General features: G+C 36.0%; 1 long non-coding RNA gene across 1 annotated transcript in view; it reads right to left on the bottom strand.

Moving 5' to 3' along the window:
- Positions 1 to 2,744: 2,744 nt before the first annotated feature.
- Positions 2,745 to 18,618, bottom strand: part of LOC108537044 (uncharacterized) — a 23,184-nt gene continuing 7,310 nt past the window's right edge. Inside the window, exons 3-4 of the long non-coding RNA XR_001887699.1 lie at positions 12,897 to 13,064; positions 2,745 to 2,943 (exon numbers count right to left, since the gene is read on the bottom strand). This is a non-coding gene — a long non-coding RNA (uncharacterized LOC108537044). The remainder of the gene's footprint in view (positions 2,944 to 12,896; positions 13,065 to 18,618) is intronic.

Genomic DNA, 18,618 nt, shown 5'->3' with positions numbered 1-18,618 from the left:
TACAGAGGCCTTCCCTGAGTACCTTACATAACACAGCAATCTCTTCCCCATCTCACATGTCACTCTATCCCCTTGCCATGCTTTGGTTTTCATATCCATTATTATCTCCAGGTTTTGTGTGTGTGTGTGTGTGTCCATGTGTGTGTGCATGTATACCCACAAATTTTTAAAAATAAATTGTGAGCTATCAATTGAATGTTATAAACTTTAGCTATTTGGTCTCAATTGTCTTGCAGAGAAATGACCACAAGCCTAAAAGCCATAAATCCTGGGAGTTTATTCCTTATATAAACACACTATAAATATTTGTTTATTTTTTAAATTTTGTATTTTCCCCATTAGGATATAAGCACCATGTTAATAAAACTTTGTATTCTGTCTGGAATGATTTTTATGCAAAATAAGCATTTCATGAATGATTAGAGAAATGAAATGAACAAAACCCAATCTGACCAATGTGCTTATAGAGAGGAACACAGAGGATGTTAGGAATTTCACAGACAAGAGTCCAGCCCAGTGAGACGGTGTCAGAGCAGGCTTCTTAGAAGATCCAACTTCTACATCAACTCTGAAGAGCAGTAGTGCTTCAGTACATATATGCCAGGCAGAGGAAAATGTACAAGTCAAACGGACAAGAGAGCATTTGAGGAGGTTGAACGAGAGCTATGAAGTGGTGAGTGCAGAATCTAGTAGGGAAGGAGGGCAGATCAATGGGTAACAGCCACTCCCACGTGCCAGACACAGGACTTAATGCTTGACATATATTAAGTGACGAATGAGGAAGAAATGACTAAAAAGTTTAGAGAATTTCCTAAAGATTACTTAGCTGGTTATATGGCAGAATCAGAACTCAAGTTCATGTCTGCCAAGTTCCAAAATCTAGCTCTCTTCATTTCACTGTAGTCTTCCATCCTAAGGAATCTGAAGTTATACCATGGGAAGATATTGAAAAACATTGAGTAGGGGGTTGGACATGAACACATTTCTCCTTTTAAAAGATCTTGCTCATGGTCATGTAGAGAATGTAGAAAGTCAAGTAAACCTAGAGACAGGAAGACCTATAAGAATTGTTGGGAAAATTCAGGCAAGAAGTTATGAATTCCTCAATTAAAGCAGTAGCACACAGGGACACATGATTTTGATAGGTTAATAGACTGAATAGGATTTGTGCAACAGATTTTTGAAATAACTCCTGGATTTCTAGTGTAGGAAAATGTTAGGGAGAAAAATAGGTGTCATCCACAAAGTTGGGGAATGAAGTAGATAATGTATACAGAGAGTATTATCTCAAACAGTTCAATCTGGTCACAGAGCCACCTAATGCATGGATCTGGAATAAACTCCCAAGACTCACGATGTTTAGGTTTGTGGTCATTTCTCTGCAAGACAATTGGACTACATGGCTAAAGTTTATAACGTAAAACACAGAGAGACAAGAGGCATAAAGCTAGTTCAGGAATCTAGTTATGTCTGGAAAAGTCTATACTTCGTAAGAACAGGAAACAGCAGGTACTGTTACAGAAAATACTGAACTATATAATTTGCATAAAAACCAAACCCTAAAACTAATTACTCATAACAATATAATGTCATATGTGTTGGAGTAAGCCTTTTGTCTTCCAATGTTACTTACCCCATAAGAGCTGTCTTTTTAAGAGAAGAAAGAAGAAAGGTGTTTTCCAAGAAAAGAAGTAAAAACAGCATTTAAAAAAATTAACTTATCCCAAGAAGATGCTAATGGTGGTGAAATATCAAAAACAAGCAAAGGTAATAGCAAATGATAAAGCTGTTTGCAAAATGCATCACAAGAAAAATATGTAGACATTTCAAACATTTACTTAGCAAAAGAACGGTAAAAGAGACATCCAATTGGCAGCTCACAATTTAGGTTTACAAATACACTAAGGATACTAGAGTGGGACCACGTATACAATAATGTATTCCCTTTTAATTTGAAAGCATTGTGGTATGAGAGAAGTTATTGTACTGAGACTTCAAAAGATAAAATGTGGTATCTTCTAAGATTATTTTAAGTGAGAAATAAGCACAGTATGAAACCATTTCCTCTCTCCAAAATGCTGGTTGTATTTAAGTAGTATCTGTTTTCCTTTATTCCTTTAGAATTACAAATCTAACTACAAAAAAAAAAAAATCAGTGTTCTGTGACACCAACTCAGAATAAGCATTGGGGAACCCAATGCAATTCCCAAATCTTGAACATCAGAAAGTGTACAAACAGAAATCACAAAATATATCAAGGATACCTTTCATACTGTGACAAGGAATGTAATTAACAGAATAATAAGCACTACAGTGAAATTTACTTGCCTATTGTTGATCTGTATTTGCATTAGATTTAAATGTCAGCCTTTACAGAAATTTTTCTGCTTCTAATTTATCACGACTATTTAAGAGACATTTCTTTTGTAACATGGTCCTATATATGTGTGATGTGGAGGAGGAGCAACAATATCTGACATGTCGAACCTTAAACTAATCACATTTTACTTTCTGAAACAACCAACCACCTGGTCATATTAGCCCTCGAGTCATATGGCTTAAGGCAGTGGTTCTCAAACTTAGTCTCCAGACTTCTTTATGCTATTAAATATTAATGAAAACCTTAAGAAGCTTTTGATTATGTGTGTTACTTCTATGGATGCTTACTCTATTTGATATTAAAACAGAGAAATGTTTCAAATAGTTAACTCACTTAAAATAACAATAATAAATCTATTGCATGTTAAATAATACATTTTAATTAAATATTAAATACACTTTTAAAACAAAAAAGTTAATACAAAGCATGCCATTGTTTGACACTTTGGGGAAATCTAACTGATGTCTAGCTTAATAGAAGACAGCTGTATTCTCTGTTTCTGCATTCAGTCTGCTGCTATACCACACACCGTGTGGCCTCTAAAAAAACTTCACTGCATACTCCTGAGAGAATGAGACAGAAAGACAGAAAAGTTAGTGTTATTATGAAAATAATTCTGACTTCAAGGATCCCCTAAAAGTGTCCCCGACCACACTTTTAGAACTGCTGCTTTAAGAATATTAGTCTGCATAAAATAAGAAGGAATTTTCAGTTTACTAAAAAGATTTCTCGTAAAGAATTTAAAAATAGTTATGAATATCTATATCCATGAAATCTGTTAAATATCCAAATTTACCATTTAATCTGATGCATGTAAAACAAGTACTTTAATTAGAAGAGAACAACTTTCATCAATCTTCCCCCTATGCCTGGTTTAGTCAGCAGAACACTACCTTCTCACTCTCACCTCTCAATTGAGCTTTCAGGAATGCATATCTGAATGTATATCTACTGTTAGGACAGAAATCTTGACTTGCACTCTTAAAGATGAAATAGCTCACTTTTTCTCATCTGAGAAAAATGGTACCACCATTTACTTAATTATTTACATAAACAACATACAGGTCATTCCTAATTTCCCTTTCTCTCACACCCACATCTAATCCACGAACTGCCAAATTATACCACACTTCCTTCATCGCCTACTCTGTCATCTTGGCCCAAGTCACCATTATATTTTGCTTGGATTACTGCTATGGCTTCCCAAGTAGTATTCCTTTTTCTCCCACCACTCTACAATCCATTTTTTCTTCCAAGATTATTAGTGGAATCCATTTTTCTACTCATAAAACATAAATCAGATTATGTCTCATCTCAACCGAAACTCCTCTAATGCTCACTAAATCTCTTAGAAAAGCAATCTACTTACAGGGTCCTGTGTATGACCTTGCCTCTGCCAACCATTCCAGTCTGACCTCATGTTTTCCATCTCTTTTAGCATGTCAAGCTTTTCCTCACCTTACTGCCTTTCTATTGCTGTTTAACTTCGTCTGGAATCCTCTATCCACACTTTTGTTGGTTCCTTCTTGTCATTCAGGTTTGAACTCAAATGCTACCTTCCCAGGGAATTCTACCCTGATCCACACAGTCATTGCCTCCGTGATTCCCTTTTATCACCCTATTTTATTTCATTTTTTTCATAGCACTTATTACCATCTGAAAGTATTATGCTTATTTCCATATATGGTTTTATTTTTTCCCTTGCCACTATCACCAGAATGTGAGCTCTAGAAGAAGCACTATACATGTATTGTTCACTATAATATCCTCAGTGTCCACTGAGACATAGTCATCACTGAGTAGGTACTTCTTGAATGCAAGAACTAATAAATAATCAAATGAATTCTGATAAAGGAGAATAAAGACTATATATTGTAAAAGGAAGTTCATTGTGTACTTTTTTTGCTATTATCTCTCTTTGAGGAATATACGAAGTTTCAAATGTTCATGGAACACACTTGTCAAAGTCACACCCTGCTTTATCTCTAGCACCCTTTCCGCTTGTAGAAACACACTATCTAAAAGAAGAGGAATGCCTGCTTTGTACAGATGTAACTCGTTACTCAGCACAAAGAAAAATTTCCAAAATATTTTTCCCATTTCATGTGCCTTTGGATACTAGAATTGATATAATAAATGATTTAAATTAATAGAATTAAATGAAAAGAAATTTCAAGAGTTTCCATACAAGTCATCTTAATTTTCTTTGAAAAGGATAATATGCAAAATGATGCTGAAAAACCATTGTGGCTTCTTTAAAGAATCATTTTTAATTCACTTGGGAGCTTTATCGTCAATACCTACAGTTACTGCTATTAATCTTGTTTTTCTTGTAAATTTGAATTTAATCATTGATAACATCCTTTACATGCTATACCACCAACCCCACCATTTTCTGAAATATGATATAAACTCAGGGAAAAAGCAATGTCATGTAAATTCATATACACATATAGGTACAAAGTATAAACATTTGCATATGCATATTTCCAAAAGGTTGAGTCAATAAAAATCTTTGCACTGGTAATACTGGAGCAAGTTATTACAAATCTTTTTTTTTTTTTTTTTTTTAAGTGGCTTTAAATTGAGGGCATGTACTGTCATTGAGTGAACCATCAAGGATCACACAAATCTATATTAGGAATGTTGCTGAAGGTATTAAATATTCTAAAACAAGATGAAATGCAATGTAATAGAAATGTAATAAAAAAAATACTCTAAATATAATCCACATGACCCATATATAAAGTCTAACATTGAATTATGTTCTTCTAGCCATAAAAATGAAAAAAAAAAAAAAACTTATTTGATGAGTATGAGCGAATGGCTTTCAGCAGAAGTTATTACAATAGGCTATTAATTAAACTCTATAGGAAACAAATGCTCACACCCTTCTTGTTTCCATAGGGGAATAAAGGATCTTTTAAAGAAGCCTGATCAATTTTTCAAGGAAAATTTTATACTCATTGACTTCATTTATGATTTTGTGGAAAACTTTGGATTTCCTAAGTAAATATACCATTACATATTTGTGAAATTGAAAACTATCTTCATAAGAGTTTGACCACCTTCACCAGATGCTTTTTCTAATAAGGCTTTACTATTAATAAATGATCAAAGTAACTTAATTAGCTTTTATATGGAAAAGTATACAGAGTAAATTAACTGTTCTTGTTCAGCTACAAAGACAGTGAACAGCAAATAGAAAGTAAATACTCTGTTTGCGTTTTGTTTTTGCTTTTGTTTGAGACCGAGTTTCACTCTTGCTCCCCAGGCTGGAGTGCAACAGTGTGATCTTGACTCACCACAACCTCCACTTCCCAAGTTCAAGAAATTCTCCTGCCTCAGCCTCCTCAGTAGCTGAGATTACTATTTGGTTGTAAAAGCATTTGCAGGCCAGGCATGGTGGCTCACGCCTGTAATCCCAGCACTTTGGGAGGCCGAGGCGAGCGGATCACAATGTCAAGAGATTGAGGCCATCCTGGCCTGCATGATGAAATCCCCGTCTCTACTAAAAATACAAAAATTAGCTGGGCGTGGTGGCACGTGCCTGTAGTCCCAGCTACTAGTGAGGCTGAGGCAGGAAAATTACTTGAACCCGGGAGGCGGAGGTCACAGTGAGCCAAGATTGTACCACTGCCCTCCAGCCTCGTGACAGAGTGAGACTCCGTTTTAAAAATCAATCAATCAATCAATCAATCAATCAATCAATCTAATAAAAGCATTTGCTTTTTATTTATTTATACTAGATTGTTCTAATACTAATTCTAGTATTTATTTTTTATTTATAAATTAATTAATTAATTAAATGACATAAAAGCATTTGCCCCATCAAACAGGGTCCACTTGGTAGATCATTTCTGTAATCCCTAAACTTTGAGAGGCTGAGGTGGGAGAATCGCCTCAGGCCAGAAGTTTGAGAAGAGCCTGTATAACATAGCGAGAGCCTATTTCTACAAAAAGTCCAAAAAATTAGCTGGGTATGGTGTCATGAACCTGTAGTTTTAACTGCTCTAGAGGCGAAGGCAAGAGGATTGCTTGAATCCAGGAGTTCAAGGTTGCAGTGAGCTATGATTCAGCCACTGAATTCCAGCCTGGGAGACAGAGTGAGACCCTCTCTCAAAACATAATGAAATAACATTTAAAATAAAATAAAAGCATATATATTCTTATGAATAACTTATGGGGTGTTTTGTGATACAGAGAAAAAAATTCCCTTCAGTCAAGTTGGATCAATTAGGCAAAAAATGATACTATACAAATCATTAATGTAACTATATACTCGATAAGAATTCCTTGGTATTTTAAATACACAAAAAGTGTGAATTCTCAGATTGATTTTAATACCATTTTAAATCATCAACCATAATTCTAAATCTCTGTGTACTACTTTTGGAGCCTTAGTACAAAAATATTTTCATTTTATCAGAAAGGAGTCTATAGAAGGGCCTAAATACAAAGATCAGATTCAGACTGTAACTTTCTAAAATTTGAGTAGTTAAATTCAGATGAACTAGATGCAATTACAGCCTGTGTTTCTCAAATGTGGAGACATGGGAGAATTCCAGTAAGAACTTCAGAGACCAATTCTGATGTTCTCTGTGGTGGGGGTGGGGTAGGCTGTTTCCACGGTAGCCACACCAGTAAGCTCCCTGTGCTAGGAATTAGCTCTTATTTGACCAGCCCTTGAAGAGTATGCCAAAACAATTACTAAACATTCAAGGCTTTCTCATTAGAGGGATGGATATTAAAAGCATTAGTCTATCCAGCCCCACAGAGAAATCACTGAAAATCATATTAAAGTCCCTGAAGAAACATATTTATGTGTTTTTAAAATGAACACACAACAATTGTAGAATTGTGTGAAATGTTCAGCATTCAAACTCTTTTCACAGTTATGTCATGATGGTTGAAGTAAATTTTACTTTACCTCATTACCAGGAAATCAATGTGCTATTACACCATTGCCAAAAAACTACTAATCCACATTTTCTTCTCAATTTTACTTTTCAGGTATGCTATTTTGTTTCTAATTTTACCAAAAAAAAAAAAAAATACATTTTTAAAGTTTCCAACCTGGCATTCTCTCAAAATGAAGAATGAACAGATTGATATCTTAGCAAAATGAATAAGCATAGAAATAAAATAAATAACTGATTGAAGTAAGAATAAGAGGGGAAAAGGGTGTGCCTTTTCAACGTGACCCATGATTTGCCTTATTAATGTCAGATTGATTTTTTGAAAAAAAAAATTGATGGCCAGCCGAGACCAGCTCGGTCATGGAGACCCTAACCCAGTGGCGCTGGAGGAATTAAAGGCACACACACAGAAATATAAAGTGTGGAGTGGGAAAATCAGGGGGTAGACAGCCTTCAGAACTGAGAGAGCCCCGAACAGAGATTTACCCACATATTTATTGACAGCAAGCCAGTGATAAGCATTGTTTCTATAGATTATAGATTTACTAAAAGTATTCCTTATGGGAAACAAAGGGATGGGCTGAAACAAAGGATGGGCTACAGTTAGTTATCTGCAGCATGAACATGTCCTTAAGGGATAGATTGCTCATGCTATTGTTTATGACTTAGGAACGCCTTTAAGCAGTTTTCTGCCCTGGGTGGGCCAGGTGTTCCTTGCCCTCATTCCGGTAAACCAACAACCTTCCAGTGTGAGCGTTGTGGCCATCAAGAACATGTCACAGTGCTGCAGAGATTTTGTTTATGGCCAGTTTTGGGGCCAGTTTATGGTCAGATTTGGGGGGCCCATTCCCCCAAAATGGCATTTCAAGTTTAACTTAAAATAACCAATAGTTAGAGAACACTAAACACACACTTGCCATTTAAAAAATTAAAATGAAATTTATCTGCTTCCATCATGAAGGATTCCGAAATATGAAAAAAACCAATGTCTCTAAGCAAATCAACTATTACCATAGGTATAAATTAGATATTTCCAATACTAGACTATTAGGTAAAATTCACACAAAATAAAACATCACCAATTCTAAATCACTAAATCAGAGTTTGTTTTATTCTGGATGAAGGTAAACTGAGGTTTATCTTTATAATAAAAATGGAGAACAGCCAGGTGCAGTGGCTCACGCCTGTAATCCCAGCACTTTGGGAGGCCGAGGCAGGCAGATCATGAGGTCAGGAGATCGAGACCAACCTTTCTAACATGGTGAAATCCTGTCTCTACTAAAAATACAAAAATTTAGCTGGGCATGGTGGCACACACCTGTAGTCCCAGCTACTTGGGAGGCTGAGGCAGGAGAATGGCATGAACCCGGGAGGTGGAGCTTGCAGTGAGCCGAGATAGCACCACTGCACTCCAGCCTGGGAGAGAGAGCAAGACTCCATCTCCAAAAAAAAAAAAAAAAAAAAAAAAAGGAGAACAAGAATATATAAGGGTATTAACACATGCTACCTCATAATTAAGGCCAATGTCTATTGATTAAGAAAGTAAACTGTATCCAAATGTTCTGTAAGACTCACTTAAATATTTTAACTAAATTAAAATATGAAAAGAGCCTTAAGCAATATAATCTCCTTATCCCACTGCCTTAAGAAGTTAATACCAAAGAACGTTGATCAAAACTTGAAATTGAAACTTCTACTAGGTAGCACTTTTAAGTATATGAAATCAACACAACTCATTTTGCTTGAAAATACATGATAATGTATGTATACTACACCCAGATGACTTTTCCCCAGTCATCCTAATTAATGAAGTCTTACCATATGAGTATTCTCTTTTAATTATACAATGAAACATTTCTTCAATTACAACTTTTTAAAATTTAAATAATCATTTTTAAAATTTTAAATTATTTTGACATAAGGCTATTAGCACAAGATCTACTAAAATTACATTGAGCTGGCTAGAATTACCATGTAGGGAAAGATTGGCATCAGGTTATAAAATTGTAGTCATTTTATTGAGTTTAACTGAAGGCAATCAACAACATTGCAAACGCTATGACCCTGAAGGTAATCAACATCATTGCAAAAGTTGTGACTCTGAATATTGATATACTATTTAGAACCCAATTTTTAAAAGGATTATTAAGATGACGTGCTGTTTATACAATCTAGCAATAAAAGGAAGATAAAATTTATTAAAATTATCATGAAGCAATAGGGAAAATATTAGTATATTTACCTGGGGAACGAATATCATCTATTGTGAGTATTTCTTCTTTGTTAACATTTATGTATGTGTGTGCTTGTATCAAATATCTTTGTTTGCTTCCCTCTCTTATCTCCTTATCATGTAGCATAAGATGTATTGACTTTACATCATAGTATTTAAGTATTGTTAAGTTCACATCATAGTATTTAAGCTATGGGATAGCAATGAGATGAGTAAACATCACCCAAGAACTTTGTGTCTCCTTTTGGGGAAAGGGTTAATAAATTTGCAGCCATACACAGGGTTGTTCAATCATGTTAGGTGGAAGTATGACCTTGTTCTTGTCTTCATTTGAAGATTAAATATGGTTTAAGGAGATATGTATGGGTGCCAAGTTGACAAGGGGTCGATTGATTCTGATGTTTAATTTTACATGTCAACTTGGATAGGTCACAATACCAGAAAGTTGCTCAAACATTATTCTACTGCAGACATTTTGGTGATGGTATTTTTTTTAGATGAGATAAACATTTAAATGAATAGACATTGAGTAAAGCTGATTACCCTCCAATAATGTGGGCGGGTGTCATCCAATCAGTTGAATAGAACAAGTTGAACCTTTCCCCTAGGAAGAGGAAATTCTGCCAGCAGACGGCCTTCAGACTTAAATTGCAGCATCTCTGACTGATGGGCCTTACCCTGTAGCTTTTGGACTTGCCAGCCTCCACAATCACATAAACCAATTCCTTCAAATAAATCCCCTTCTCACTGTATATAGACACACGCATCCTATTTGTCCTGCTTTTCTGGAGAGCCCTGACTAATACATAGCCCCATAGTTAACAGTTTGAGCTCTGAACCCAAATAACCTGGGTATAAATCCTGACTCTATTGTAAACTAGTTGGGAGACCTGGGCAAATTACTTAACCACATTGAGCCTCAGTCTCCTCATCTACTAAATGGAATAATAAATATCAACCTTTACATCACAGGATTGTTTGAGGTTTAAATAAACTTTATATGTACAATATTTAGAAAAATCATGTTCTATGTGTTGGGCATTTTCTAAACATTAACAAATATTAATTAACTATCCAACTTTCTTCCAATATAGCTGGAAACTTTCAGTTAGGCTTAGTAAGAAAGGACAACAAGAATAAATTTTAGAAATAATTTACATAGTTGTTTGGGAATCTGTTTTTGTAAGACACATTCAAGATGAAGGAACATTGAACCCACAGGTGTTCAAAATTGTGGTTTTTTGAATGAAATAGCAATAATTAGCATTTGAAAACAGATGAAGTAAAAGTATACTTTATACAATAGCTGTTTTACTAAAAAGTGCTGACCAATATCTGAAAAATAATATCATATGAAGCTATTGATGTAATCTCTGAAATGCTTGAAACATGATTTCTAGGCCAAGCGCAGTGGCTCATGCCTGTAATCCCAGCACTTTCGGAGGCCAAGGCGGGCAGATCACAAGGTCAGGAGGTCAAGACCATCTTGGCTAAATGGTGAAACCCTGTCTCTACTAAAAACACAAAAAATTAGCCAGGCATGGTGGCGGGCATCTGTAGTCCCAGCTACTCGGGGGGCTGAGGCAGGAGAATGGCATGAACCCAGGATACAGAGCTTGCAGTGAGCCGAGATCGCGCCACTGCACTCCAGCCTGTGTGACAGAGCAAGACTCCGTCTCAAAAAAAACAAAAACAAAAACAAAACAAAACATGGTTTCTAACTGTTAGTAGTTCTTAAGCTATTGCCTCTATTTTTATATTCTATACTTGACCTCTCTCTATATTTTTTACATTTCTCGTCCTTTCTTCTCACTGTTCACACACAGCCTTGTCCTATAATTTCATCTTTCTTTGCAATTCTCTGCCAAGTGCACATTATGTGTATTTTTGTTTACTGTGTTTTGTCACCAGAAGAAAGTCTAGATGAATATTTATATTTTTTGGTCAGAAAGAACTTTATATTGTTGACACAGAAGGTGAAAACTATTAGGGAAATAAATGATGGAAATTACTACTTAAAAACTGAATGCCTAACATATATGCCTAACATATATCCAAGAAGGTGACAAAGAATAAATAAAAGGTGAACACTGAATAAAGAAAGAATATTTCTTATACATTGTCAACTTTTTAATAGAATAATAATACTTATTATTATGTTGTGGTGTTCTGTACTTTACATTAAACATTCATACAAATTATCTTATTTTATACCAATCCTGTAAAGAAGGCAGAATGCAGGATTTTTTAAATGTTGGCTCTAAGGACATTTTGGGCCAGATAAAACTTTATTCCGGGCAACTACCCTTTTGAGTAGTGTGCGTGGCCTTTACCCACTAGAAGTAGCAGTCTCCCCAACATCACCCAGTTTGTGACAACCAAAAATGTCTCCAGATATCACCAAATGTCCCCTGGGAGACAGAATCATCACCAGTTGAAAACCATTGGCAGAAAGAAAGAGTATCTTCTTTTTTAACAAATTGTTTAGGTGAAAGAAAGAAATGAAGTGACTTGCCCAAATACACACCTTCCCTGAACAACCTACAAGTTTAATAATTATAGGACACTATCACACAAATCTTTTGGATAAAACCTTAATCACCACCTAAGAAACTGATTTTCATGTGTCACCATCTTACATTACAGGTATTTCTGAACTCACTTTCTTCCCAACTAATTCAGTCATTATCTCAAGCTACTTTCTTACTACAAAAGAAAAACATGTCATTATAAATTTCCAGTCAGAAATAAGTATTATGAAAATTTACCTGGGCATAAAACATATTTACACAGTGTGTGCTTAAGTTTGTTTCAAAGCACTTTCTATATTAGTATTTACAAGATGTATGAAACAAGCTATCATTCCTGTTTAGGCAGGTAATATGCCGTTCAACCTTTATTATCTGCCTCTGTCATGCACATGAAAACATTTTCTTTTTACTGAAGCTTCATAGCAGGAAAACTAGCCACATATTAAAAGTTAAGGGTGGAGTTGAAGGCATATAAATTATCAGACCAAAAATACTTCCAGTGATCTTGAGCTTCTGCTGAAGCTTTGTAGGTTTGCTCAATGACCTGACTACATGCAGTCTTATTCAGTGTAATAAACGGCATTTTTTTTTTCACATTTTTAACTTTATCCATGTCTGAAAAAATGCTGGATTCTCATATTAATATTCTAAACACAAACACTTCACTTAGTTAACAACTGTATCTAAGTAGTGTTTCAATTCTTTTCAAACTAATTTCTCAATAAAAGAAGGAAAAATGGAATTTTCCATGTAATGCACTGCCATCTGTGTGCAGGCTGATAAGATGAAAAGAGAATATTTGAATGTCAGACGATTGGAGTTACAAATCGTACCTTCCATGACATACACCAGTGACCCCACATCTCCTTCTTTGATGATGCAACTGTCTTTGCCATACTCCCACCGGGTACATACAATGCACAATCTCCTGGATCTGTGACAGCTCTAAGTTCTTCATAAAGTCATTAGCAAGGATAGCTTCCTTTATAAGATCTTTGGACCTATGGCAAGAAAAGGAAGATTTACTGGCACATCTGACAAGCTCTTTCATAGTTTGTGTGGTTTAGCAAAGCCATACAGTGCTCTGGCACACCACAAATGTATTTTCTTGTTAGGAATCCAATAATTTTCTGGAAGACCTGAGAATAAAGTAGTTCCATGGCAGAAAAAAAAAAATTCACTAAGAATTTTAAGTATCCTATCATTATTTAATGAATAAGTGACCTACCAACCAACCAACCAACAAAATCATACAAGTTCATTTTGCTTTAGACTTTTTCTTAATCACATAGATTGCTGGAAAACCAATGGATACACACTTTAAAGTTTGTAATTTAGTTTAAGAATAAATATGAACAAAAATTTTAAACTCCAAAACAAATACTGTTACTACGGTTTATATTTGTAAGAGAACATCAGGGATGTACTGTATTATACACAATTAAAGAAAAAAAAAGCCTACGTACTTTATATGTGCCTCTTCTGTTAGACTTTATGCTCCCCATAGGCAGGGATCATTTTAAACTTGTTCTTTACTGTATGCCCAGTATCTACTAAGATGCCAGTCATCTGTAAAATAGTTTTTAAAAAATACCAACCTAACAGCTTTATGTGTGAAGACTGGTGAATATAATGTTACTTCCAGTAAATGGTGGGAGATAATATTGCTCAAGTAATATTTTTGGATTGAAAAAGATAAGAATTGGGCCGGGTGTGGTGGCTCACACCTGTAATCCCAGCACTTTGGGAGGCCGAGGTGGGCGGACCACGAGGTTAAGAGATTGAGACCATCCTGGCTAACGTGGTGAAACCCTACTAAAAATACAAAAAACTCTCTACTAAAAATACAAAAAACTCTCTACTAAAAATACAAAAAACTGGCCAGGTGTGGTGGTGGGCTCCTGTAGTTCCAGCTACTCGGGAAGCTGAGGCAGGAGAATGGCATGAACCTGGGAGGTGGAGCTTTCAGTGAACCCAGATCGCGCCACTGCACTCCTGCCTGGGCGACAGAGTGAGACTCTACCTCAAAAAAAATAATAATAATAATAATAAAATTAAAAATTGAATTCCTACGTAGCTGTTTGAAACAACTGGTAGAAATGTGATAGTTCTTTATACACACATTTCATGCTTTTTAAGATAATATTTCTTTTTTTCTCTTTTCTCTTTTTAAATTTTTTATTTTTTATTTTATTTTTTTATTTTTGAGACAGAGTCTGGCTCTCTCGCCCAGACTGGAGTGCAGTGGGGCGATGTGGATTCACTGCAAGCTCCCCCTTCCGGGTTCACTCTATTCTCTTGCCTCAGTCTCCCGAGTAGCTGGGACGCGCCCGCCACCACGTCCGGCTAATTTTTTGTATTTTTTAATAGAGACAGGGGTTTCACGTGTTAGCCAGGATAGTCTCGATCTCCTGACCTCGTGATCCGCCTGCCTCGGCCTCCCAAAGTGCTGGGATTATAGGCATGAGCCACAGCGCCCGGCCGTGAAGATTTCTTCTTCAAGCAGCTTAGATTGAGGTAATAAGGCAGACAAAACTATTGAACAAGATGTTTGAAGTGCAACATGTTTTAGGTATGGATTCAATACAGGTAGTCTGTCGGAAAGACACTCAAATTTGTAATTGGAATTCAGTGGTGAACAAAAAAGTTTTAGCAGAACTTAAAACATCGTGGTGTTTATTTGCTGGCATAAGAAGTTCCAGCTGGGCGCGGTGGCTCAAGCCTGTAATCCCAGCACTTTGGGAGGCCGAGACGGGCGGATCACGAGGTCAGGAGATCGAGACCATCCTGGCTAATACGGTGAAACCCCGTCTCTACTAAAAAATACAAAAAACTAGCCGGGCGAGGTGGCCGGTGCCTGTAGTCCCAGCTACTCGGGAGGCTGAGGCAGGAGAATGGCGTAAATGCGGGAGGCGGAGCTTGCAGTGAGCCGAGATCCGGCCACCGCACTCCAGCCTGGGCGACAGAGCGAGACTCCGTCTCAAAAAAAAAAAAAAAAAAAAAAAAAAAAAAAAAGTTCCAAATGACTTTCTAAGAATGCAAAATTCAAAGTGGAAGAGACATTAAGAATACTTTATCAAGAGGAGTACAATCAGAGCACTATCAAAAAGTCAGAAGCTGGATAAGATGAAAGACCTTAGCAATTCAGAGAGGAGACAGTACATTTGGAATGTTATATTAAAAGTCTTAATTTTTAAAAAATTAAACACAAGCTGACCTTTTTCCACATTTGCTTAGCAAGTGGCATCCAGGCAAATGACCTGCAGTAGTGAATACAGACTAAAGCATCAGTCTTCCCTCCCCATTTCTGGGAGGCTTTTCATCTAGATCTCAGTCTAACCAGCCTAGCCTTTACACATTATGTTTTGTAATGATTCAGTTTTAAGTAGTACAAAGATACACATAGAAATAAAAACAATTGAAATTTTATTACTATGAAGAATAATCCTAGAATGGAATGTTAGGATGCAATGAAAATTATGTTTATGAGGAGTGTTAATCACATGGCGGAAATTCTATTATTTTTAAGTGAAAATGCAGGATACAAAATTAATTTTAGAGTAAGAAAGTATGTGCCTATTGAAATGTAAAAACAAACAAACAAACAAACAAAAAAAAACCTCCATAGGCTTTGAAGAGACAGATATTTGGGTCTTAATCCTACCCCTAAAAAAATTTGAGTGGGTTGTCTTATTTTTTGATTGTTCATGTTATCATCTACAAAATGATATTTTAAAAATGCCAACTTAACAGGTTTATATGTGAAGACTGAGGAATAAAATGTTACTTTCGGCAAATGGTAGGAGATAAAGGTTGTAGCAGTATTAATTGTAGTATTATCTTCACCACTCCTTATAATTACCTTCACCACTCCTGGTCTCAAGAATACCAGTGGCACCTTCATATTGACTCCTGAGATCTACTGTTCTGGGATTATTTTTTCAAGAATCTGAGCTTATTTAGTATTCAGGAAATTAGTTTTGGCCAAATTGTATTATATTTTCTCTTTCCTAAAAGTTTCTTTCTTTTTTTTTTTCTCAGAGAATGAGGCCATTTGATGGGTTCATAGTTTCTTGCACAATAAAAACTAATCAAGAACCACAACTTGTTTAGCTACATACAGATGGTATATTATCCTTTGGGAAGTATTTATAGTGCCCCCAAAATATTTAAGTCCTAGAAATTCAGCAAGACTAAAAATGAAGCCCTCTTCCACGAACATAATTATAATTAGCACCATCCAAAGATGATTAAAGAAAGTCACTTTCTCCCCTCTGATAAATAAGATTAACCTGTTTGAAGATGTTACAAAAGATTAAACAATGAGCTCTAACACAATTCCTTAGAATTATCAAAACTTTCCAATTGTTTATCACAGAATGCAGAGTGTGGGATGGGAGGGAGAGGATTTCAGGATGCTTTTGTTTCTCAAATTTTATTTTGGATGGAGGACATTTAATTTCAGGTCTCAGAAGAAACAAACTGGAGGCTTCCATATAGGCTGTTGTGTCACTTTAAAAGAAACTAATCAATATAGGGCCTACATCTTACTATTTATACCTTCATACAGGTATTGCCAAATAGCATTATTGTCTCTGAATTGACACAAATAATTTGTCTCTGTTCTCACAGTAAGATAGATATCTTGTGCTTCTGTGTAGTACAACCCTAAAGATGTTCTTGTCAGAGAATAATACCCAAAGCCCAGCCTTTTCATGTAATTTTCCTTTAAGCCCTTTCCCATTGACGACTGAAAACCTTAGGTCAACACTCATTAGTCTTTACTTGCTCCAACATTACAGACTATAATTAATCAGGGTCTCCAGCGAACTCTTCTTTGAATCCTTTTCTTTCCCCAAGGAAATGGTCTAAGACACTCACTATAACTAAGATATAATGCATATAAAATCAGTTAGTTGAGCTCTGTTATTAGTATTAGAGTTGGGGAAAGCTGATAACACAAGTACCAGAAGGTAGCCATTTGCTCAGCCCAGAGTATATATTTTAAACATATTTTGAAATAATTCAGCAGCCTGACTTATGTAAGAAGCAAACACAAAGATCATGATTTTTTTATCTTTACTATCTGTCTCTGTGTACAAATAGTTTATTTTTGAAAATCTTTTTCTTCCATGCCCAACTTGTGTGGCTTTTTAAATCCAAACACCCATAAAGGTAACTTGGCTAATTTGAGCTATCCATATTCCTTTGTCATCACTGAGTTGACATTACATATAGCTTAATAATTCAGCTTCTGAAATTTTAGTTATATACAATGATATGCTGGTATTCTGGTTGTCTGACTGGGGTGGAGAAAAGCGGAGGAAGTCATGGTATGTAGCATTTGCCAATTTCAATGATGTAAATACTCCCACCATGGCCAATTTCAAGCTTTCATGCAAAATCAACCTGTTTGCAAAGTTCCTGGAAATTAACAAGCAGAACTTACATGAACCAGAGCAAGTTGGCTCCAGAACAATATAGGATATAGATTATTTTTCTAACACCTTAAGAATTTAGTGTAACTTAATTTATAAATTCTGAAGCCAACATGATAATCCTTTTTCTTTCCTTAAAAAAATTCATCAGGTAGTATAATATCCCCAGATAATTTAATGCCGGGATTAGCAATAGTTCTTCCAAATGTTCAATTTTAGAGTAATAAATTGGAAAATCCATTTCCCCATTTACTTATTACAGAGAAAATTTCCAAATGTAAAGAAAGAATACTTGATAGAATGTCTTTCTACACAATCTTAGGTAAAAATGGGCAATTTTAGAGTATAGGAAAACATATACCTACTTCTCAAATAAGGGAGATAGCACTATTCACTGTTAATAAACAGACCCTCACTAGGTTTTTTCTAGCTAATAAAAGGATATTCAACTTTTTTTGTTACTATGTAGTAGGCTATCAATAAGTGAAGTGGCAATAGAGTTATTTCAAGTAGAGAAGGCTAGTTCAGATTGGGTGGTCAGGAAGGCCTCTCTGAAATAAGGATTACATGACAATGAGATCCAACCATTGTCTTCTCTATTGCAATGATGAGGGAAAGCATTCTAAGTAGAAGTAAAAACAAGGACAAAGGTGTAGAGTTTGGAATAACCTTGATATTTTCAAGGATCAGAAATGAGACCTGTGTGGTTGAAGCATACAGCGAGAAAGAAGGAATGGGATGGGAGAACAAGACCACTGAGGTAGGCAGAGGATGGGTCTCAGCACCTTGAAGGTTATGATAAAGAGTTTTATTGGCTGGGCGCGGTGGCTCAAGCCTGTAATCCCAGCACTTTGGGAGGCCGAGACGGGCGGATCACGAAGTCAGGAGATCGAGACCATCCTGGCTAACACTGTGAAACCCCGTCTCTACTAAAAAATACAAAAAACTAGCCGGGCGAGGTGGCAGGCGCCTGTAGTCCCAGCTACTCGGGAGGCTGAGGCAGGAGAATGGCGTGAACCTGGGAGGCAGAGCTTGCAGTGAGCTGAGATCCGGCCACCGCACTCCAGCCTAGGCGACAAAGGAACACCTTGTCCAAAAAAAAAAAAAAAGAAAAGTT

Source organism: Rhinopithecus bieti, unplaced genomic scaffold, assembly GCF_001698545.2.
Source record: "Rhinopithecus bieti isolate Rb0 unplaced genomic scaffold, ASM169854v2 scaffold_14874, whole genome shotgun sequence".
Taxonomy (NCBI): Eukaryota; Metazoa; Chordata; class Mammalia; order Primates; family Cercopithecidae; genus Rhinopithecus; species Rhinopithecus bieti.
The sequence above is the reverse complement of the archived record's forward strand: the minus strand, read 5'-3'. Positions and strand labels throughout refer to the sequence as shown.